Here is a 23,018-nt window from a genome sequence, read left to right on the forward strand (position 1 = left end):
TTGGTCGGTCTCGTCAGAGGTTGAATGTAACGAATGGGTGGGAAAGAGCAAGGGGCAGCGGCTGTGTAGAACGAAAACACAAATCCTCAGGGGTGTGAGCGTTTCGAGATGAGTCGTATACATATAAATGTTAATCGTCAGTGACCGTGTGGTCTAATGGATAAGGCGTCGGACTTCGTATCTGAAGATTACAGGTTCGAATGCTGTCACGCTTGTGTTTTTCCAGTTCTGAAAAAGAAACATAGCGTTTTAATGTAGCAATTGAGCAGTACGAAACCGTCTGAATGTTGCTGTTGACCATTTTTTGCTTGGAGATGCTCTTGAGCTTGAAACACACACAGCAAGACCGGTGTTAACTAACGAAATGGTCGGCAGAGTGCCGACACCGCGAGTTTTGACTGGCACTTGCACATCTAAAACAACGTCGGAAAGTAACTCGTTCGGCTTTTGAGTCACATAAAGTATGTGTGTTAATTTTGACGCCACTAGCTCTGCTTGTTGTCATGCAATTTCTTTGCCTCTCAGAAATGATTATGACATAAAAGTGAAGTACGTGACGAGTGTGACGTTAGGAAAACATTAGGCAGCATGGAGAGATTCTGTATGGGACCACCCAACCCAAACGAGTACTGTGTGACGTGCTACCCGGCAAGTATTCACCGAGGTAGCCGGCTATCTCAGTCGGTAGAGCGTCAGACTCTTAATCCCAGGGTCGTGGGTTCGAGCCAGACGCTGGGCGGAACGGAATTTTGTTCCGCTGCAGGTGTAAATTACCGTTTTTCTGATTAACGAGATTTAATGGAAATAGCAACTTTAAACTTTGCCTACGTCTCTGTCAGTCGCAAGGAAACTGTATTTGAAGGTGAAGGTGATTTTGTAGACATGTGTGAAAGACATGTTCTGAAAAGCAAGTGTTGTGGTTTGGAGAGCACATCGGTTACGTGTCAGATGTGTAGCCAAGCAGTAATTTGTCGCCATAGCTGCAAATATTAGCCGGTAATATGAAGTGTTGTCAGCTAAAGTCTGATGGTGCAGACGACCGTAAGGACGAAGTACCCAAGAGTACCGCTAGGCCGCGCCTCTTTAGCTCAGTGGTAGAGCACTGGTCTAATAAACCAGGGGTTGTAAGTTCCATCCTCACAGGAGAAAGATGAATTTTGGAAATCAGTTGCGCGTCGTGGCCGTATAGCAAACAGTACCTGTGATGACGAACAATTAGCGACAGGCGTTTTTTTAAGATTTACTCTCAGATGTGATTAAGGCGAATGGCGCAGATAAAGCATTTGCCAAAGCGGTACAGCATAAGGTGGGACGAGGCAGTCTGAATTACATTTTATAGATGTATTTCTCACATATCTCAGAGTCTCTCGCGATCTTCGTCGTCGTCGCCGCCGCCGCCGCCGCTTCTGCAGAAGTAGCAAATGGCCATCGTAGCAAATGCGGCGAGGGACGGCCTGCCTTCGATTCCGAATGCACAAATTGTGTGGTCTTGTTTCTCAGTCTATATTTGGTCGGTCTTGTCAGAGGTTGAATGTAACGAATGGGTGGGAAAGAGCAAGGGGCAGCGGCTGTGTAGAACGAAAACACAAATCCTCAGGGGTGTGAGCGTTTCGAGATGAGTCGTATACATGTAAATGTTGATCGTCAGTGACCGTGTGGTCTAATGGATAAGGCGTCGGACTTCGTATCTGAAGATTACAGGATCGAATGCTGTCACGCTTGTGTTTTTCCAGTTCTGAAAAAGAAACATACCGTTTTAATGTAGCAATTGAGCAGTACGAAACCGTCTGAATGTTGCTGTTGACCATTTTTTGCTTGGAGATGCTCTTGAGCTTGAAACACACACAGCAAGACCGGTGTTAACTAACGAAATGGTCGGCAGAGTGCCGACACCGCGAGTTTTGACTGGCACTTGCACATCTAAAACAACGTCGGAAAGTAACTCGTTCGGCTTTTGAGTCACATAAAGTATGTGTGTTAATTTTGACGCCACTAGCTCTGCTTGTTGTCATGCAATTTCTTTGCCTCTCAGAAATGATTATGACATAAAAGTGAAGTACGTGACGAGTGTGACGTTAGGAAAACATTAGGCAGCATGGAGAGATTCTGTATGGGACCACCCAACCCAAACGAGTACTGTGTGACGTGCTACCCGGCAAGTATTCACCGAGGTAGCCGGCTATCTCAGTCGGTAGAGCGTCAGACTCTTAATCCCAGGGTCGTGGGTTCGAGCCAGACGCTGGGCGGAACGGAATTTTGTTCCGCTGCAGGTGTAAATTACCGTTTTTCTGATTAACGAGATTTAATGGAAATAGCAACTTTAAACTTTGCCTACGTCTCTGTCAGTCGCAAGGAAACTGTATTTGAAGGTGAAGATGATTTTGTAGACATGTGTGAAAGACATGTTCTGAAAAGCAAGTGTTGTGGTTTGGAGAGCACATCGGTTACGTGTCAGATGTGTAGCCAAGCAGTAATTTGTCGCCATAGCTGCAAATATTAGCCGGTAATATGAAGTGTTGTCAGCTAAAGTCTGATGGTGCAGACGACCGTAAGGACAAAGTAACCAAGAGTACCGCTAGGCCGCGCCTCTTTAGCTCAGTGGTAGAGCACTGGTCTAATAAACCAGGGGTTGTAAGTTCCATCCTCACAGGAGAAAGATGAATTTTGGAAATCAGTTGCGCGTCGTGGCCGTATAGCAAACAGTACCTGTGATGACGAACAATTAGCGACAGGCGTTTTTTTAAGATTTACTCTCAGATGTGATTAAGGCGAATGGCGCAGTTAAAGCATTTGCCAAAGCGGTACAGCATAAGGTGGGACGAGGCAGTCTGAATTACATATTATAGATGTATTTCTCACATATCTCAGAGTCTCTCGCGATCTTCGTCGTCGTCGCCGCCGCCGCCGCCGCTTCTGCAGAAGTAGCAAATGGCCATCGTAGCAAATGCGGCGAGGGACGGCCTGCCTTCGATTCCGAATGCACAAATTGTGTGGTCTTGTTTCTCAGTCTATATTTGGTCGGTCTTGTCAGAGGTTGAATGTAACGAATGGGTGGGAAAGAGCAAGGGGCAGCGGCTGTGTAGAACGAAAACACAAATCCTCAGGGGTGTGAGCGTTTCGAGATGAGTCGTATACATGTAAATGTTGATCGTCAGTGACCGTGTGGTCTAATGGATAAGGCGTCGGACTTCGGCTCTGAAGATTACAGGTTCGAATGCTGTCACGCTTGTGTTTTTCCAGTTCTGAAAAAGAAACATACCGTTTTAATGTAGCAATTGAGCAGTACGAAACCGTCTGAATGTTGCTGTTGACCATTTTTTGCTTGGAGATGCTCTTGAGGTTGAAACACACACAGCAAGACCGGTGTTAACTAACGAAATGGTCGGCAGAGTGCCGACACCGCGAGTTTTGACTGGCACTTGCACATCTAAAACAACGTCGGAAAGTAACTCGTTCGGCTTTTGAGTCACATAAAGTATGTGTGTTAATTTTGACGCCACTAGCTCTGCTTGTTGTCATGCAATTTCTTTGCCTCTCAGAAATGATTATGACATAAAAGTGAAGTACGTGACGAGTGTGACGTTAGGAAAACATTAGGCAGCATGGAGAGATTCTGTATGGGACCACCCAACCCAAACGAGTACTGTGTGACGTGCTACCCGGCAAGTATTCACCGAGGTAGCCGGCTATCTCAGTCGGTAGAGCATCAGACTCTTAATCCCAGGGTCGTGGGTTCGAGCCAGACGCTGGGCGGAACGGAATTTTGTTCCGCTGCAGGTGTAAATTACCGTTTTTCTGATTAACGAGATTTAATGGAAATAGCAACTTTAAACTTTGCCTACGTCTCTGTCAGTCGCAAGGAAACTGTATTTGAAGGTGAAGGTGATTTTGTAGACATGTGTGAAAGACATGTTCTGAAAAGCAAGTGTTGTGGTTTGGAGAGCACATCGGTTACGTGTCAGATGTGTAGCCAAGCAGTAATTTGTCGCCATAGCTGCAAATATTAGCCGGTAATATGAAGTGTTGTCAGCTAAAGTCTGATGGTGCAGACGACCGTAAGGACGAAGTACCCAAGAGTACCGCTAGGCCGCGCCTCTTTAGCTTAGTGGTAGAGCACTGGTCTAATAAACCAGGGGTTGTAAGTTCCATCCTCACAGGAGAAAGATGAATTTTGGAAATCAGTTGCGCGTCGTGGCCGTATAGCAAACAGTACCTGTGATGACGAACAATTAGCGACAGGCGTTTTTTTAAGATTTACTCTCAGATGTGATTAAGGCGAATGGCGCAGATAAAGCATTTGCCAAAGCGCTACAGCATAAGGTGGGACGAGGCAGTCTGAATTACATTTTATAGATGTATTTCTCACATATCTCAGAGTCTCTCGCGATCTTCGTCGTCGTCGCCGCCGCCGCCGCTTCTGCAGAAGTAGCAAATGGCCATCGTAGCAAATGCGGCGAGGGACGGCCTGCCTTCGATTCCGAATGCACAAATTGTGTGGTCTTGTTTCTCAGTCTATATTTGGTCGGTCTTGTCAGAGGTTGAATGTAACGAATGGGTGGGAAAGAGCAAGGGGCAGCGGCTGTGTAGAACGAAAACACAAATCCTCAGGGGTGTGAGCGTTTCGAGATGAGTCGTATACATGTAAATGTTGATCGTCAGTGACCGTGTGGTCTAATGGATAAGGCGTCGGACTTCGTATCTGAAGATTACAGGATCGAATGCTGTCACGCTTGTGTTTTTCCAGTTCTGAAAAAGAAACATACCGTTTTAATGTAGCAATTGAGCAGTACGAAACCGTCTGAATGTTGCTGTTGACCATTTTTTGCTTGGAGATGCTCTTGAGCTTGAAACACACACAGCAAGACCGGTGTTAACTAACGAAATGGTCGGCAGAGTGCCGACACCGCGAGTTTTGACTGGCACTTGCACATCTAAAACAACGTCGGAAAGTAACTCGTTCGGCTTTTGAGTCACATAAAGTATGTGTGTTAATTTTGACGCCACTAGCTCTGCTTGTTGTCATGCAATTTCTTTGCCTCTCAGAAATGATTATGACATAAAAGTGAAGTACGTGACGAGTGTGACGTTAGGAAAACATTAGGCAGCATGGAGAGATTCTGTATGGGACCACCCAACCCAAACGAGTACTGTGTGACGTGCTAGCCGGCAAGTATTCACCGAGGTAGCCGGCTATCTCAGTCGGTAGAGCATCAGACTCTTAATCCCAGGGTCGTGGGTTCGAGCCAGACGCTGGGCGGAACGGAATTTTGTTCCGCTGCAGGTGTAAATTACCGTTTTTCTGATTAACGAGATTTAATGGAAATAGCAACTTTAAACTTTGCCTACGTCTCTGTCAGTCGCAAGGAAACTGTATTTGAAGGTGAAGGTGATTTTGTAGACATGTGTGAAAGACATGTTCTGAAAAGCAAGTGTTGTGGTTTGGAGAGCACATCGGTTACGTGTCAGATGTGTAGCCAAGCAGTAATTTGTCGCCATAGCTGCAAATATTAGCCGGTAATATGAAGTGTTGTCAGCTAAAGTCTGATGGTGCAGACGACCGTAAGGACGAAGTACCCAAGAGTACCGCTAGGCCGCGCCTCTTTAGCTTAGTGGTAGAGCACTGGTCTAATAAACCAGGGGTTGTAAGTTCCATCCTCACAGGAGAAAGATGAATTTTGGAAATCAGTTGCGCGTCGTGGCCGTATAGCAAACAGTACCTGTGATGACGAACAATTAGCGACAGGCGTTTTTTTAAGATTTACTCTCAGATGTGATTAAGGCGAATGGCGCAGATAAAGCATTTGCCAAAGCGCTACAGCATAAGGTGGGACGAGGCAGTCTGAATTACATTTTATAGATGTATTTCTCACATATCTCAGAGTCTCTCGCGATCTTCGTCGTCGTCGCCGCCGCCGCCGCCGCTTCTGCAGAAGTAGCAAATGGCCATCGTAGCAAATGCGGCGAGGGACGGCCTGCCTTCGATTCCGAATGCACAAATTGTGTGGTCTTGTTTCTCAGTCTATATTTGGTCGGTCTTGTCAGAGGTTGAATGTAACGAATGGGTGGGAAAGAGCAAGGGGCAGCGGCTGTGTAGAACGAAAACACAAATCCTCAGGGGTGTGAGCGTTTCGAGATGAGTCGTATACATGTAAATGTTGATCGTCAGTGACCGTGTGGTCTAATGGATAAGGCGTCGGACTTCGGCTCTGAAGATTACAGGTTCGAATGCTGTCACGCTTGTGTTTTTCCAGTTCTGAAAAAGAAACATACCGTTTTAATGTAGCAATTGAGCAGTACGAAACCGTCTGAATGTTGCTGTTGACCATTTTTTGCTTGGAGATGCTCTTGAGCTTGAAACACACACAGCAAGACCGGTGTTAACTAACGAAATGGTCGGCAGAGTGCCGACACCGCGAGTTTTGACTGGCACTTGCACATCTAAAACAACGTCGGAAAGTAACTCGTTCGGCTTTTGAGTCACATAAAGTATGTGTGTTAATTTTGACGCCACTAGCTCTGCTTGTTGTCATGCAATTTCTTTGCCTCTCAGAAATGATTATGACATAAAAGTGAAGTACGTGACGAGTGTGACGTTAGGAAAACATTAGGCAGCATGGAGAGATTCTGTATGGGACCACCCAACCCAAACGAGTACTGTGTGACGTGCTACCCGGCAAGTATTCACCGAGGTAGCCGGCTATCTCAGTCGGTAGAGCGTCAGACTCTTAATCCCAGGGTCGTAGGTTCGAGCCAGACGCTGGGCGGAACGGAATTTTGTTCCGCTGCAGGTGTAAATTACCGTTTTTCTGATTAACGAGATTTAATGGAAATAGCAACTTTAAACTTTGCCTACGTCTCTGTCAGTCGCAAGGAAACTGTATTTGAAGGTGAAGGTGATTTTGTAGACATGTGTGAAAGACATGTTCTGAAAAGCAAGTGTTGTGGTTTGGAGAGCACATCGGTTACGTGTCAGATGTGTAGCCAAGCAGTAATTTGTCGCCATAGCTGCAAATATTAGCCGGTAATATGAAGTGTTGTCAGCTAAAGTCTGATGGTGCAGACGACCGTAAGGACGAAGTACCCAAGAGTACCGCTAGGCCGCGCCTCTTTAGCTCAGTGGTAGAGCACTGGTCTAATAAACCAGGGGTTGTAAGTTCCATCCTCACAGGAGAAAGATGAATTTTGGAAATCAGTTGCGCGTCGTGGCCGTATAGCAAACAGTACCTGTGATGACGAACAATTAGCGACAGGCGTTTTTTTAAGATTTACTCTCAGATGTGATTAAGGCGAATGGCGCAGATAAAGCATTTGCCAAAGCGGTACAGCATAAGGTGGGACGAGGCAGTCTGAATTACATTTTATAGATGTATTTCTCACATATCTCAGAGTCTCTCGCGATCTTCGTCGTCGTCGCCGCCGCCGCCGCCGCCGCCGCCGCCGCTTATGCAGAAGTAGCAAATGGCCATCGTAGCAAATGCGGCGAGGGACGGCCTGCCTTCGATTCCGAATGCACAAATTGTGTGGTCTTGTTTCTCAGTCTATATTTGGTCGGTCTTGTCAGAGGTTGAATGTAACGAATGGGTGGGAAAGAGCAAGGGGCAGCGGCTGTGTAGAACGAAAACACAAATCCTCAGGGGTGTGAGCGTTTCGAGATGAGTCGTATACATGTAAATGTTGATCGTCAGTGACCGTGTGGTCTAATGGATAAGGCGTCGGACTTCGGCTCTGAAGATTACAGGTTCGAATGCTGTCACGCTTGTGTTTTTCCAGTTCTGAAAAAGAAACATACCGTTTTAATGTAGCAATTGAGCAGTACGAAACCGTCTGAATGTTGCTGTTGACCATTTTTTGCTTGGAGATGCTCTTGAGCTTGAAACACACACAGCAAGACCGGTGTTAACTAACGAAATGGTCGGCAGAGTGCCGACACCGCGAGTTTTGACTGGCACTTGCACATCTAAAACAACGTCGGAAAGTAACTCGTTCGGCTTTTGAGTCACATAAAGTATGTGTATTAATTTTGACGCCACTAGCTCTGCTTGTTGTCATGCAATTTCTTTGCCTCTCAGAAATGATTATGACATAAAAGTGAAGTACGTGACGAGTGTGACGTTAGGAAAACATTAGGCAGCATGGAGAGATTCTGTATGGGACCACCCAACCCAAACGAGTACTGTGTGACGTGCTACCCGGCAAGTATTCACCGAGGTAGCCGGCTATCTCAGTCGGTAGAGCGTCAGACTCTTAATCCCAGGGTCGTGGGTTCGAGCCAGACGCTGGGCGGAACGGAATTTTGTTCCGCTGCAGGTGTAAATTACCGTTTTTCTGATTAACGAGATTTAATGGAAATAGCAACTTTAAACTTTGCCTACGTCTCTGTCAGTCGCAAGGAAACTGTATTTGAAGGTGAAGGTGATTTTGTAGACATGTGTGAAAGACATGTTCTGAAAAGCAAGTGTTGTGGTTTGGAGAGCACATCGGTTACGTGTCAGATGTGTAGCCAAGCAGTAATTTGTCGCCATAGCTGCAAATATTAGCCGGTAATATGAAGTGTTGTCAGCTAAAGTCTGATGGTGCAGACGACCGTAAGGACGAAGTACCCAAGAGTACCGCTAGGCCGCGCCTCTTTAGCTCAGTGGTAGAGCACTGGTCTAATAAACCAGGGGTTGTAAGTTCCATCCTCACAGGAGAAAGATGAATTTTGGAAATCAGTTGCGCGTCGTGGCCGTATAGCAAACAGTACCTGTGATGACGAACAATTAGCGACAGGCGTTTTTTTAAGATTTACTCTCAGATGTGATTAAGGCGAATGGCGCAGATAAAGCATTTGCCAAAGCGGTACAGCATAAGGTGGGACGAGGCAGTCTGAATTACATTTTATAGATGTATTTCTCACATATCTCAGAGTCTCTCGCGATCTTCGTCGTCGTCGCCGCCGCCGCCGCCGCTTATGCAGAAGTAGCAAATGGCCATCGTAGCAAATGCGGCGAGGGACGGCCTGCCTTCGATTCCGAATGCACAAATTGTGTGGTCTTGTTTCTCAGTCTATATTTGGTCGGTCTTACACACGCGAGACAGATGTGGGGAAAGAGCAAGGGGCAGCGGCTGTGTAGAACGAAAACACAAATCCTCAGGGGTGTGAGCGTTTCGAGATGAGTCGTTATACATGTAAATGTTGATCGTCAGTGACCGTGTGGTCTAATGGATAAGGCGTCGGACTTCGGCTCTGAAGATTACAGGTTCGAATGCTGTCACGCTTGTGTTTTTTCCAGTTCTGAAAAAGAAACATACCGTTTTAATGTAGCAATTGAGCAGTACTAAACCGTCTGAATGTTGCTGTTGACCATTTTTTGCTTGGAGATGCTCTTGAGCTTGAAACACACACAGCAAAGACCGGTGTTAACTAACGAAATGGTCGGCAGAGTGCCGACACCGCGAGTTTTTGACTGGCACTTGCACATCTAAAACAACGTCGGAAAGTAACTCGTTCGGCTTTTGAGTCACATAAAGTATGTGTATTAATTTTTGACGCCACTAGCTCTGCTTGTTGTCATGCAATTTCTTTGCCTCTCAGAAATGATTATGACATAAAAGTGAAGTACGTGACGAGTGTGACGTTAGGAAAACATTAGGCAGCATGGAGAGATTCTGTATGGGACCACCCAACCCAAACGAGTACTGTGTGACGTGCTACCCGGCAAGTATTCACCGAGGTAGCCGGCTATCTCAGTCGGTAGAGCGTCAGACTCTTAATCCCAGGGTCGTGGGTTCGAGCCAGACGCTGGGCGGAACGGAATTTTGTTCCGCTGCAGGTGTAAATTACCGTTTTTCTGATTAACGAGATTTAATGGAAATAGCAACTTTAAACTTTGCCTACGTCTCTGTCAGTCGCAAGGAAACTGTATTTGAAGGTGAAGGTGATTTTGTAGACATGTGTGAAAGACATGTTCTGAAAAGCAAGTGTTGTGGTTTGGAGAGCACATCGGTTACGTGTCAGATGTGTAGCCAAGCAGTAATTTTGTCGCCATAGCTGCAAATATTAGCCGGTAATATGAAGTGTTGTCAGCTAAAGTCTGATGGGTGCAGACGACCGTAAGGACGAAGTACCCAAGAGTACCGCTAGGCCGCGCCTCTTTAGCTCAGTGGTAGAGCACTGGTCTAATAAACCAGGGGTTGTAAGTTCCATCCTCACAGGAGAAAGATGAATTTTGGAAATCAGTTGCGCGTCGTGGCCGTATAGCAAACAGTACCTGTGATGACGAACAATTAGCGACAGGCGTTTTTTTAAGATTTACTCTCAGATGTGATTAAGGCGAATGGCGCAGATAAAGCATTTGCCAAAGCGGTACAGCATAAGGTGGGACGAGGCAGTCTGAATTACATTTTATAGATGTATTTCTCACATATCTCAGAGTCTCTCGCGATCTTCGTCGTCGTCGCCGCCGCCGCCGCCGCTTATGCAGAAGTAGCAAATGGCCATCGTAGCAAATGCGGCGAGGGACGGCCTGCCTTCGATTCCGAATGCACAAATTGTGTGGTCTTGTTTCTCAGTCTATATTTGGTCGGTCTTGTCAGAGGTTGAATGTAACGAATGGGTGGGAAAGAGCAAGGGGCAGCGGCTGTGTAGAACGAAAACACAAATCCTCAGGGGTGTGAGCGTTTCGAGATGAGTCGTATACATGTAAATGTTGATCGTCAGTGACCGTGTGGTCTAATGGATAAGGCGTCGGACTTCGGCTCTGAAGATTACAGGTTCGAATGCTGTCACGCTTGTGTTTTTCCAGTTCTGAAAAAGAAACATACCGTTTTAATGTAGCAATTGAGCAGTACGAAACCGTCTGAATGTTGCTGTTGACCATTTTTTGCTTGGAGATGCTCTTGAGCTTGAAACACACACAGCAAAACCGGTGTTAACTAACGAAATGGTCGGCAGAGTGCCGACACCGCGAGTTTTGACTGGCACTTGCACATCTAAAACAACGTCGGAAAGTAACTCGTTCGGCTTTTGAGTCACATAAAGTATGTGTATTAATTTTGACGCCACTAGCTCTGCTTGTTGTCATGCAATTTCTTTGCCTCTCAGAAATGATTATGACATAAAAGTGAAGTACGTGACGAGTGTGACGTTAGGAAAACATTAGGCAGCATGGAGAGATTCTGTATGGGACCACCCAACCCAAACGAGTACTGTGTGACGTGCTACCCGGCAAGTATTCACCGAGGTAGCCGGCTATCTCAGTCGGTAGAGCGTCAGACTCTTAATCCCAGGGTCGTGGGTTCGAGCCAGACGCTGGGCGGAACGGAATTTTGTTCCGCTGCAGGTGTAAATTACCGTTTTTCTGATTAACGAGATTTAATGGAAATAGCAACTTTAAACTTTGCCTACGTCTCTGTCAGTCGCAAGGAAACTGTATTTGAAGGTGAAGGTGATTTTGTAGACATGTGTGAAAGACATGTTCTGAAAAGCAAGTGTTGTGGTTTGGAGAGCACATCGGTTACGTGTCAGATGTGTAGCCAAGCAGTAATTTGTCGCCATAGCTGCAAATATTAGCCGGTAATATGAAGTGTTGTCAGCTAAAGTCTGATGGTGCAGACGACCGTAAGGACGAAGTACCCAAGAGTACCGCTAGGCCGCGCCTCTTTAGCTCAGTGGTAGAGCACTGGTCTAATAAACCAGGGGTTGTAAATTCCATCCTCACAGGAGAAAGATGAATTTTGGAAATCAGTTGCGCGTCGTGGCCGTATAGCAAACAGTACCTGTGATGACGAACAATTAGCGACAGGCGTTTTTTTAAGATTTACTCTCAGATGTGATTAAGGCGAATGGCGCAGATAAAGCATTTGCCAAAGCGGTACAGCATAAGGTGGGACGAGGCAGTCTGAATTACATTTTATAGATGTATTTCTCACATATCTCAGAGTCTCTCGCGATCTTCGTCGTCGTCGCCGCCGCCGCCGCCGCTTCTGCAGAAGTAGCAAATGGCCATCGTAGCAAATGCGGCGAGGGACGGCCTGCCTTCGATTCCGAATGCACAAATTGTGTGGTCTTGTTTCTCAGTCTATATTTGGTCGGTCTTGTCAGAGGTTGAATGTAACGAATGGGTGGGAAAGAGCAAGGGGCAGCGGCTGTGTAGAACGAAAACACAAATCCTCAGGGGTGTGAGCGTTTCGAGATGAGTCGTATACATGTAAATGTTGATCGTCAGTGACCGTGTGGTCTAATGGATAAGGCGTCGGACTTCGGCTCTGAAGATTACAGGTTCGAATGCTGTCACGCTTGTGTTTTTCCAGTTCTGAAAAAGAAACATACCGTTTTAATGTAGCAATTGAGCAGTACGAAACCGTCTGAATGTTGCTGTTGACCATTTTTTGCTTGGAGATGCTCTTGAGCTTGAAACACACACAGCAAGACCGGTGTTAACTAACGAAATGGTCGGCAGAGTGCCGACACCGCGAGTTTTGACTGGCACTTGCACATCTAAAACAACGTCGGAAAGTAACTCGTTCGGCTTTTGAGTCACATAAAGTATGTGTATTAATTTTGACGCCACTAGCTCTGCTTGTTGTCATGCAATTTCTTTGCCTCTCAGAAATGATTATGACATAAAAGTGAAGTACGTGACGAGTGTGACGTTAGGAAAACATTAGGCAGCATGGAGAGATTCTGTATGGGACCACCCAACCCAAACGAGTACTGTGTGACGTGCTACCACACTAGATCGCGTGTTGTAGCCGGCTATCTCAGTCGGTAGAGCGTCAGACTCTTAATCCCAGGGTCGTGGGTTCGAGCCAGACGCTGGGCGGAACGGAATTTTGTTCCGCTGCAGGTGTAAATTACCGTTTTTCTGATTAACGAGATTTAATGGAAATAGCAACTTTAAACTTTGCCTACGTCTCTGTCAGTCGCAAGGAAACTGTATTTGAAGGTGAAGGTGATTTTGTAGACATGTGTGAAAGACATGTTCTGAAAAGCAAGTGTTGTGGTTTGGAGAGCACATCGGTTACGTGTCAGATGTGTAGCCAAGCAGTAATTTGTCGCCATAGCTGCAAATATTAGCCGGTAATATGAAGTGTTGTCAGCTAAAGTCTGATGGTGCAGACGACCGTAAGGACGAAGTACCCAAGAGTACCGCTAGGCCGCGCCTCTTTAGCTCAGTGGTAGAGCACTGGTCTAATAAACCAGGGGTTGTAAGTTCCATCCTCACAGGAGAAAGATGAATTTTGGAAATCAGTTGCGCGTCGTGGCCGTATAGCAAACAGTACCTGTGATGACGAACAATTAGCGACAGGCGTTTTTTTTAAGATTTACTCTCAGATGTGATTAAGGCGAATGGCGCAGATAAAGCATTTGCCAAAGCGGTACAGCATAAGGTGGGACGAGGCAGTCTGAATTACATTTTATAGATGTATTTCTCACATATCTCAGAGTCTCTCGCGATCTTCGTCGTCGTCGTCGTCGTCGTCGTCGTCGCCGCCGCCGCTTCTGCAGAAGTAGCAAATGGCCATCGTAGCAAATGCGGCGAGGGACGGCCTGCCTTCGATTCCGAATGCACAAATTGTGTGGTCTTGTTTCTCAGTCTATATTTGGTCGGTCTCGTCAGAGGTTGAATGTAACGAATGGGTGGGAAAGAGCAAGGGGCAGCGGCTGTGTAGAACGAAAACACAAATCCTCAGGGGTGTGAGCGTTTCGAGATGAGTCGTATACATATAAATGTTGATCGTCAGTGACCGTGTGGTCTAATGGATAAGGCGTCGGACTTCGTATCTGAAGATTACAGGTTCGAATGCTGTCACGCTTGTGTTTTTCCAGTTCTGAAAAAGAAACATAACGTTTTAATGTAGCAATTGAGCAGTACAAAACCGTCTGAATGTTGCTGTTGACCATTTTTTGCTTGGAGATGCTCTTGAGCTTGAAACACACACAACAAGACCGGTGTTAACTATCGAAATGGTCGGCAGAGTGCCGACACAGCGAGTTTTGACTATCACTTGCACATCTAAAACAACGTCGGAAAGTAACTCGTTCGGCTTTTGAGTCACATAAAGTATGTGTGTTAATTTTGACGCCACTAGCTCTGCATGTTGTCATGCAATTTCTTTATCTCTCAGAAAGGATTATGACATAAAAGTGAAGTACGTGACGAGTGTGACGTTAGGAAAACATTAGGCATCATGGAGAGATTCTGTATGGGACCACCCAACCCAAACGAGTACTGTGTGACGTGCTACCCGGCAGGTTTTCACCGAGGTAGCCGGCTATCTCAGTCGGTAGAGCGTCAGACTCTTAATCCCAGGGTCGTGGGTTCGAGCCAGACGCTGGGCGGAACGGAATTTTGTTCCGCTGCAGGTGTAAATTACCGTTTTTCTGATTAACGAGATTTAATGGAAATAGCAACTTTAAACTTTGCCTACGTCTCTGTCAGTCGCAAGGAAACTGTATTTGAAGGTGAAGGTGATTTTGTAGACATGTGTGAAAGACATGTTCTGAAAAGCAAGTGTTGTGGTTTGGAGAGCACATCGGTTACGTGTCAGATGTGTAGCCAAGCAGTAATTTGTCGCCATAGCTGCAAATATTAGCCGGTAATATGAAGTGTTGTCAGCTAAAGTCTGATGGTGCAGACGACCGTAAGGACGAAGTACCCAAGAGTACCGCTAGGCCGCGCCTCTTTAGCTCAGTGGTAGAGCACTGGTCTAATAAACCAGGGGTTGTAAGTTCCATCCTCACAGGAGAAAGATGAATTTTGGAAATCAGTTGCGCGTCGTGGCCGTATAGCAAACAGTACCTGTGATGACGAACAATTAGCGACAGGCGTTTTTTTAAGATTTACTCTCAGATGTGATTAAGGCGAATGGCGCAGATAAAGCATTTGCCAAAGCGGTACAGCATAAGGTGGGACGAGGCAGTCTGAATTACATTTTATAGATGTATTTCTCACATATCTCAGAGTCTCTCGCGATCTTCGTCGTCGTCGCCGCCGCCGCCGCCGCTTATGCAGAAGTAGCAAATGGCCATCGTAGCAAATGCGGCGAGGGACGGCCTGCCTTCGATTCCGAATGCACAAATTGTGTGGTCTTGTTTCTCAGTCTATATTTGGTCGGTCTTGTCAGAGGTTGAATGTAACGAATGGGTGGGAAAGAGCAAGGGGCAGCGGCTGTGTAGAACGAAAACACAAATCCTCAGGGGTGTGAGCGTTTCGAGATGAGTCGTATACATGTAAATGTTGATCGTCAGTGACCGTGTGGTCTAATGGATAAGGCGTCGGACTTCGGCTCTGAAGATTACAGGTTCGAATGCTGTCACGCTTGTGTTTTTCCAGTTCTGAAAAAGAAACATACCGTTTTAATGTAGCAATTGAGCAGTACGAAACCGTCTGAATGTTGCTGTTGACCATTTTTTGCTTGGAGATGCTCTTGAGCTTGAAACACACACAGCAAGACCGGTGTTAACTAACGAAATGGTCGGCAGAGTGCCGACACCGCGAGCTTTGACTGGCACTTGCACATCTAAAACAACGTCGGAAAGTAACTCGTTCGGCTTTTGAGTCACATAAAGTATGTGTATTAATTTTGACGCCACTAGCTCTGCTTGTTGTCATGCAATTTCTTTGCCTCTCAGAAATGATTATGACATAAAAGTGAAGTACGTGACGAGTGTGACGTTAGGAAAACATTAGGCAGCATGGAGAGATTCTGTATGGGACCACCCAACCCAAACGAGTACTGTGTGACGTGCTACCCGGCAAGTATTTACCGAGGTAGCCGGCTATCTCAGTCGGTAGAGCGTCAGACTCTTAATCCCAGGGTCGTGGGTTCGAGCCAGACGCTGGGCGGAACCGAATTTTGTTCCGCTGCAGGTGTAAATTACCGTTTTTCTGATTAACGAGATTTAATGGAAATAGCAACTTTAAACTTTGCCTACGTCTCTGTCAGTCGCAAGGAAACTGTATTTGAAGGTGAAGGTGATTTTGTAGACATGTGTGAAAGACATGTTCTGAAAAGCAAGTGTTGTGGTTTGGAGAGCACATCGGTTACGTGTCAGATGTGTAGCCAAGCAGTAATTTGTCGCCATAGCTGCAAATATTAGCCGGTAATATGAAGTGTTGTCAGCTAAAGTCTGATGGTGCAGACGACCGTAAGGACGAAGTACCCAAGAGTACCGCTAGGCCGCGCCTCCTTAGCTCAGTGGTAGAGCACTGGTCTAATAAACCAGGGGTTGTAAGTTCCATCCTCACAGGAGAAAGATGAATTTTGGAAATCAGTTGCGCGTCGTGGCCGTATAGCAAACAGTACCTGTGATGACGAACAATTAGCGACAGGCGTTTTTTTAAGATTTACTCTCAGATGTGATTAAGGCGAATGGCGCAGATAAAGCATTTGCCAAAGCGGTACAGCATAAGGTGGGACGAGGCAGTCTGAATTACATTTTATAGATGTATTTCTCACATATCTCAGAGTCTCTCGCGATCTTCGTCGTCGTCGCCGCCGCCGCCGCCGCTTATGCAGAAGTAGCAAATGGCCATCGTAGCAAATGCGGCGAGGGACGGCCTGCCTTCGATTCCGAATGCACAAATTGTGTGGTCTTGTTTCTCAGTCTATATTTGGTCGGTCTTGTCAGAGGTTGAATGTAACGAATGGGTGGGAAAGAGCAAGGGGCAGCGGCTGTGTAGAACGAAAACACAAATCCTCAGGGGTGTGAGCGTTTCGAGATGAGTCGTATACATGTAAATGTTGATCGTCAGTGACCGTGTGGTCTAATGGATAAGGCGTCGGACTTCGGCTCTGAAGATTACAGGTTCGAATGCTGTCACGCTTGTGTTTTTCCAGTTCTGAAAAAGAAACATACCGTTTTAATGTAGCAATTGAGCAGTACGAAACCGTCTGAATGTTGCTGTTGACCATTTTTTGCTTGGAGATGCTCTTGAGCTTGAAACACACACAGCAAGACCGGTGTTAACTAACGAAATGGTCGGCAGAGTGCCGACACCGCGAGCTTTGACTGGCACTTGCACATCTAAAACAACGTCGGAAAGTAACTCGTTCGGCTTTTGAGTCACATAAAGTATGTGTATTAATTTTGACGCCACTAGCTCTGCTTGTTGTCATGCAATTTCTTTGCCTCTCAGAAATGATTATGACATAAAAGTGAAGTACGTGACGAGTGTGACTTTAGGAAAACATTAGGCAGCATGGAGAGATTCTGTATGGGACCACCCAACCCAAACGAGTACTGTGTGACGTGCTACCCGGCAAGTATTTACCGAGGTAGCCGGCTATCTCAGTCGGTAGAGCGTCAGACTCTTAATCCCAGGGTCGTGGGTTCGAGCCAGACGCTGGGCGGAACCGAATTTTGTTCCGCTGCAGGTGTAAATTACCGTTTTTCTGATTAACGAGATTTAATGGAAATAGCAACTTTAAACTTTGCCTACGTCTCTGTCAGTCGCAAGGAAACTGTATTTGAAGGTGAAGGTGATTTTGTAGACATGTGTGAAAGACATGTTCTGAAAAGCAAGTGTTGTGGTTTGGAGAGCACATCGGTTACGTGTCAGATGTGTAGCCAAGCAGTAATTTGTCGCCATAGCTGCAAATATTAGCCGGTAATATGAAGTGTTGTCAGCTAAAGTCTGATGGTGCAGACGACCGTAAGGACGAAGTACCCAAGAGTACCGCTAGGCCGCGCCTCTTTAGCTCAGTGGTAGAGCACTGGTCTAATAAACCAGGGGTTGTAAGTTCCATCCTCACAGGAGAAAGATGAATTTTGGAAATCAGTTGCGCGTCGTGGCCGTATAGCAAACAGTACCTGTGATGACGAACAATTAGCGACAGGCGTTTTTTTAAGACTTACTCTCAGATGTGATTAAGGCGAATGGCGCAGATAAAGCATTTGCCAAAGCGGTACAGCATAAGGTGGGACGAGGCAGTCTGAATTACATTTTATAGATGTATTTCTCACATATCTCAGAGTCTCTCGCGATCTTCGTCGTCGTCGTCGTCGTCGTCGTCGTCGTCGTCGTCGTCGCCGCCGCCGCTTCTGCAGAAGTAGCAAATGGCCATCGTAGCAAATGCGGCGAGGGACGGCCTGCCTTCGATTCCGAATGCACAAATTGTGTGGTCTTGTTTCTCAGTCTATATTTGGTCGGTCTCGTCAGAGGTTGAATGTAACGAATGGGTGGGAAAGAGCAAGGGGCAGCGGCTGTGTAGAACGAAAACACAAATCCTCAGGGGTGTGAGCGTTTCGAGATGAGTCGTATACATATAAATGTTGATCGTCAGTGACCGTGTGGTCTAATGGATAAGGCGTCGGACTTCGTATCTGAAGATTACAGGTTCGAATGCTGTCACGCTTGTGTTTTTCCAGTTCTGAAAAAGAAACATACCGTTTTAATGTAGCAATTGAGCAGTACGAAACCGTCTGAATGTTGCTGTTGACCATTTTTTGCTTGGAGATGCTCTTGAGCTTGAAACACACACAGCAAGACCGGTGTTAACTAACGAAATGGTCGGCAGAGTGCCGACACCGCGAGTTTTGACTGGCACTTGCACATCTAAAACAACGTCGGAAAGTAACTCGTTCGGCTTTTGAGTCACATAAAGTATGTGTGTTAATTTTGACGCCACTAGCTCTGCTTGTTGTCATGCAATTTCTTTGCCTCTCAGAAATGATTATGACATAAAAGTGAAGTACGTGACGAGTGTGACGTTAGGAAAACATTAGGCAGCATGGAGAGATTCTGTATGGGACCACCCAACCCAAACGAGTACTGTGTGACGTGCTACCCGGCAAGTATTCACCGAGGTAGCCGGCTATCTCAGTCGGTAGAGCGTCAGACTCTTAATCCCAGGGTCGTGGGTTCGAGCCAGACGCTGGGCGGAACGGAATTTTGTTCCGCTGCAGGTGTAAATTACCGTTTTTCTGATTAACGAGATTTAATGGAAATAGCAACTTTAAACTTTGCCTACGTCTCTGTCAGTCGCAAGGAAACTGTATTTGAAGGTGAAGGTGATTTTGTAGACATGTGTGAAAGACATGTTCTGAAAAGCAAGTGTTGTGGTTTGGAGAGCACATCGGTTACGTGTCAGATGTGTAGCCAAGCAGTAATTTGTCGCCATAGCTGCAAATATTAGCCGGTAATATGAAGTGTTGTCAGCTAAAGTCTGATGGTGCAGACGACCGTAAGGACGAAGTACCCAAGAGTACCGCTAGGCCGCGCCTCTTTAGCTCAGTGGTAGAGCACTGGTCTAATAAACCAGGGGTTGTAAGTTCCATCCTCACAGGAGAAAGATGAATTTTGGAAATCAGTTGCGCGTCGTGGCCGTATAGCAAACAGTACCTGTGATGACGAACAATTAGCGACAGGCGTTTTTTTAAGATTTACTCTCAGATGTGATTAAGGCGAATGGCGCAGATAAAGCATTTGCCAAAGCGGTACAGCATAAGGTGGGACGAGGCAGTCTGAATTACATTTTATAGATGTATTTCTCACATATCTCAGAGTCTCTCGCGATCTTCGTCGTCGTCGCCGCTGCCGCCGCCGCCGCTTCTGCAGAAGTAGCAAATGGCCATCGTAGCAAATGCGGCGAGGGACGGCCTGCCTTCGATTCCGAATGCACAAATTGTGTGGTCTTGTTTCTCAGTCTATATTTGGTCGGTCTCGTCAGAGGTTGAATGTAACGAATGGGTGGGAAAGAGCAAGGGGCAGCGGCTGTGTAGAACGAAAACACAAATCCTCAGGGGTGTGAGCGTTTCGAGATGAGTCGTATACATATAAATGTTGATCGTCAGTGACCGTGTGGTCTAATGGATAAGGCGTCGGACTTCGTATCTGAAGATTACAGGTTCGAATGCTGTCACGCTTGTGTTTTTCCAGTTCTGAAAAAGAAACATACCGTTTTAATGTAGCAATTGAGCAGTACGAAACCGTCTGAATGTTGCTGTTGACCATTTTTTGCTTGGAGATGCTCTTGAGCTTGAAACACACACAGCAAGACCGGTGTTAACTAACGAAATGGTCGGCAGAGTGCCGACACCGCGAGTTTTGACTGGCACTTGCACATCTAAAACAACGTCGGAAAGTAACTCGTTCGGCTTTTGAGTCACATAAAGTATGTGTGTTAATTTTGACGCCACTAGCTCTGCTTGTTGTCATGCAATTTCTTTGCCTCTCAGAAATGATTATGACATAAAAGTGAAGTACGTGACGAGTGTGACGTTAGGAAAACATTAGGCAGCATGGAGAGATTCTGTATGGGACCACCCAACCCAAACGAGTACTGTGTGACGTGCTACCCGGCAAGTATTCACCGAGGTAGCCGGCTATCTCAGTCGGTAGAGCGTCAGACTCTTAATCCCAGGGTCGTGGGTTCGAGCCAGACGCTGGGCGGAACGGAATTTTGTTCCGCTGCAGGTGTAAATTACCGTTTTTCTGATTAACGAGATTTAATGGAAATAGCAACTTTAAACTTTGCCTACGTCTCTGTCAGTCGCAAGGAAACTGTATTTGAAGGTGAAGGTGATTTTGTAGACATGTGTGAAAGACATGTTCTGAAAAGCAAGTGTTGTGGTTTGGAGAGCACATCGGTTACGTGTCAGATGTGTAGCCAAGCAGTAATTTGTCGCCATAGCTGCAAATATTAGCCGGTAATATGAAGTGTTGTCAGCTAAAGTCTGATGGTGCAGACGACCGTAAGGACGAAGTACCCAAGAGTACCGCTAGGCCGCGCCTCTTTAGCTCAGTGGTAGAGCACTGGTCTAATAAACCAGGGGTTGTAAGTTCCATCCTCACAGTAGAAAGATGAATTTTGGAAATCAGTTGCGCGTCGTGGCCGTATAGCAAACAGTACCTGTGATGACGAACAATTAGCGACAGGCGTTTTTTTAAGATTTACTCTCAGATGTGATTAAGGCGAATGGCGCAGATAAAGCATTTGCCAAAGCGGTACAGCATAAGGTGGGACGAGGCAGTCTGAATTACATTTTATAGATGTATTTCTCACATATCTCAGAGTCTCTCGCGATCTTCGTCGTCGTCGCCGCCGCCGCCGCCGCTTATGCAGAAGTAGCAAATGGCCATCGTAGCAAATGCGGCGAGGGACGGCCTGCCTTCGATTCCGAATGCACAAATTGTGTGGTCTTGTTTCTCAGTCTATATTTGGTCGGTCTTGTCAGAGGTTGAATGTAACGAATGGGTGGGAAAGAGCAAGGGGCAGCGGCTGTGTAGAACGAAAACACAAATCCTCAGGGGTGTGAGCGTTTCGAGATGAGTCGTATACATGTAAATGTTGATCGTCAGTGACCGTGTGGTCTAATGGATAAGCCGTCGGACTTCGGCTCTGAAGATTACAGGTTCGAATGCTGTCACGCTTGTGTTTTTCCAGTTCTGAAAAAGAAACATACCGTTTTAATGTAGCAATTGAGCAGTACGAAACCGTCTGAATGTTGCTGTTGACCATTTTTTGCTTGGAGATGCTCTTGAGCTTGAAACACACACAGCAAGACCGGTGTTAACTAACGAAATGGTCGGCAGAGTGCCGACACCGCGAGTTTTGACTGGCACTTGCACATCTAAAACAACGTCGGAAAGTAACTCGTTCGGCTTTTGAGTCACATAAAGTATGTGTGTTAATTTTGACGCCACTAGCTCTGCTTGTTGTCATGCAATTTCTTTGCCTCTCAGAAATGATTATGACATAAAAGTGAAGTACGTGACGAGTGTGACGTTAGGAAAACATTAGGCAGCATGGAGAGATTCTGTATGGGACCACCCAACCCAAACGAGTACTGTGTGACGTGCTACCCGGCAAGTATTCACCGAGGTAGCCGGCTATCTCAGTCGGTAGAGCGTCAGACTCTTAATCCCAGGGTCGTGGATTCGAGCCAGACGCTGGGCGGAACGGAATTTTGTTCCGCTGCAGGTGTAAATTACCGTTTTTCTGATTAACGAGATTTAATGGAAATAGCAACTTTAAACTTTGCCTACGTCTCTGTCAGTCGCAAGGAAACTGTATTTGAAGGTGAAGGTGATTTTGTAGACATGTGTGAAAGACATGTTCTGAAAAGCAAGTGTTGTGGTTTGGAGAGCACATCGGTTACGTGTCAGATGTGTAGCCAAGCAGTAATTTGTCGCCATAGCTGCAAATATTAGCCGGTAATATGAAGTGTTGTCAGCTAAAGTCTGATGGTGCAGACGACCGTAAGGACAAAGTACCCAAGAGTACCGCTAGGCCGCGCCTCTTTAGCTCAGTGGTAGAGCACTGGTCTAATAAACCAGGGGTTGTAAGTTCCATCCTCACAGGAGAAAGATGAATTTTGGAAATCAGTTGCGCGTCGTGGCCGTATAGCAAACAGTACCTGTGATGACGAACAATTAGCGACAGGCGTTTTTTTAAGATTTACTCTCAGATGTGATTAAGGCGAATGGCGCAGATAAAGCATTTGCCAAAGCGGTACAGCATAAGGTGGGACGAGGCAGTCTGAATTACATTTTATAGATGTATTTCTCACATATCTCAGAGTCTCTCGCGATCTTCGTCGTCGTCGCCGCCGCCGCCGCCGCCGCTTATGCAGAAGTAGCAAATGGCCATCGTAGCAAATGCGGCGAGGGACGGCCTGCCTTCGATTCCGAATGCACAAATTGTGTGGTCTTGTTTCTCAGTCTATATTTGGTCGGTCTTGTCAGAGGTTGAATGTAACGAATGGGTGGGAAAGAGCAAGGGGCAGCGGCTGTGTAGAACGAAAACACAAATCCTCAGGGGTGTGAGCGTTTCGAGATGAGTCGTATACATGTAAATGTTGATCGTCAGTGACCGTGTGGTCTAATGGATAAGGCGTCGGACTTCGGCTCTGAAGATTACAGGTTCGAATGCTGTCACGCTTGTGTTTTTCCAGTTCTGAAAAAGAAACATACCGTTTTAATGTAGCAATTGAGCAGTACGAAACCGTCTGAATGTTGCTGTTGACCATTTTTTGCTTGGAGATGCTCTTGAGCTTGAAACACACACAGCAAGACCGGTGTTAACTAACG

This window comes from Schistocerca gregaria, unplaced genomic scaffold, assembly GCF_023897955.1.
Source record: "Schistocerca gregaria isolate iqSchGreg1 unplaced genomic scaffold, iqSchGreg1.2 ptg000169l, whole genome shotgun sequence".
Lineage (NCBI taxonomy): Eukaryota > Metazoa > Arthropoda > Insecta > Orthoptera > Acrididae > Schistocerca > Schistocerca gregaria.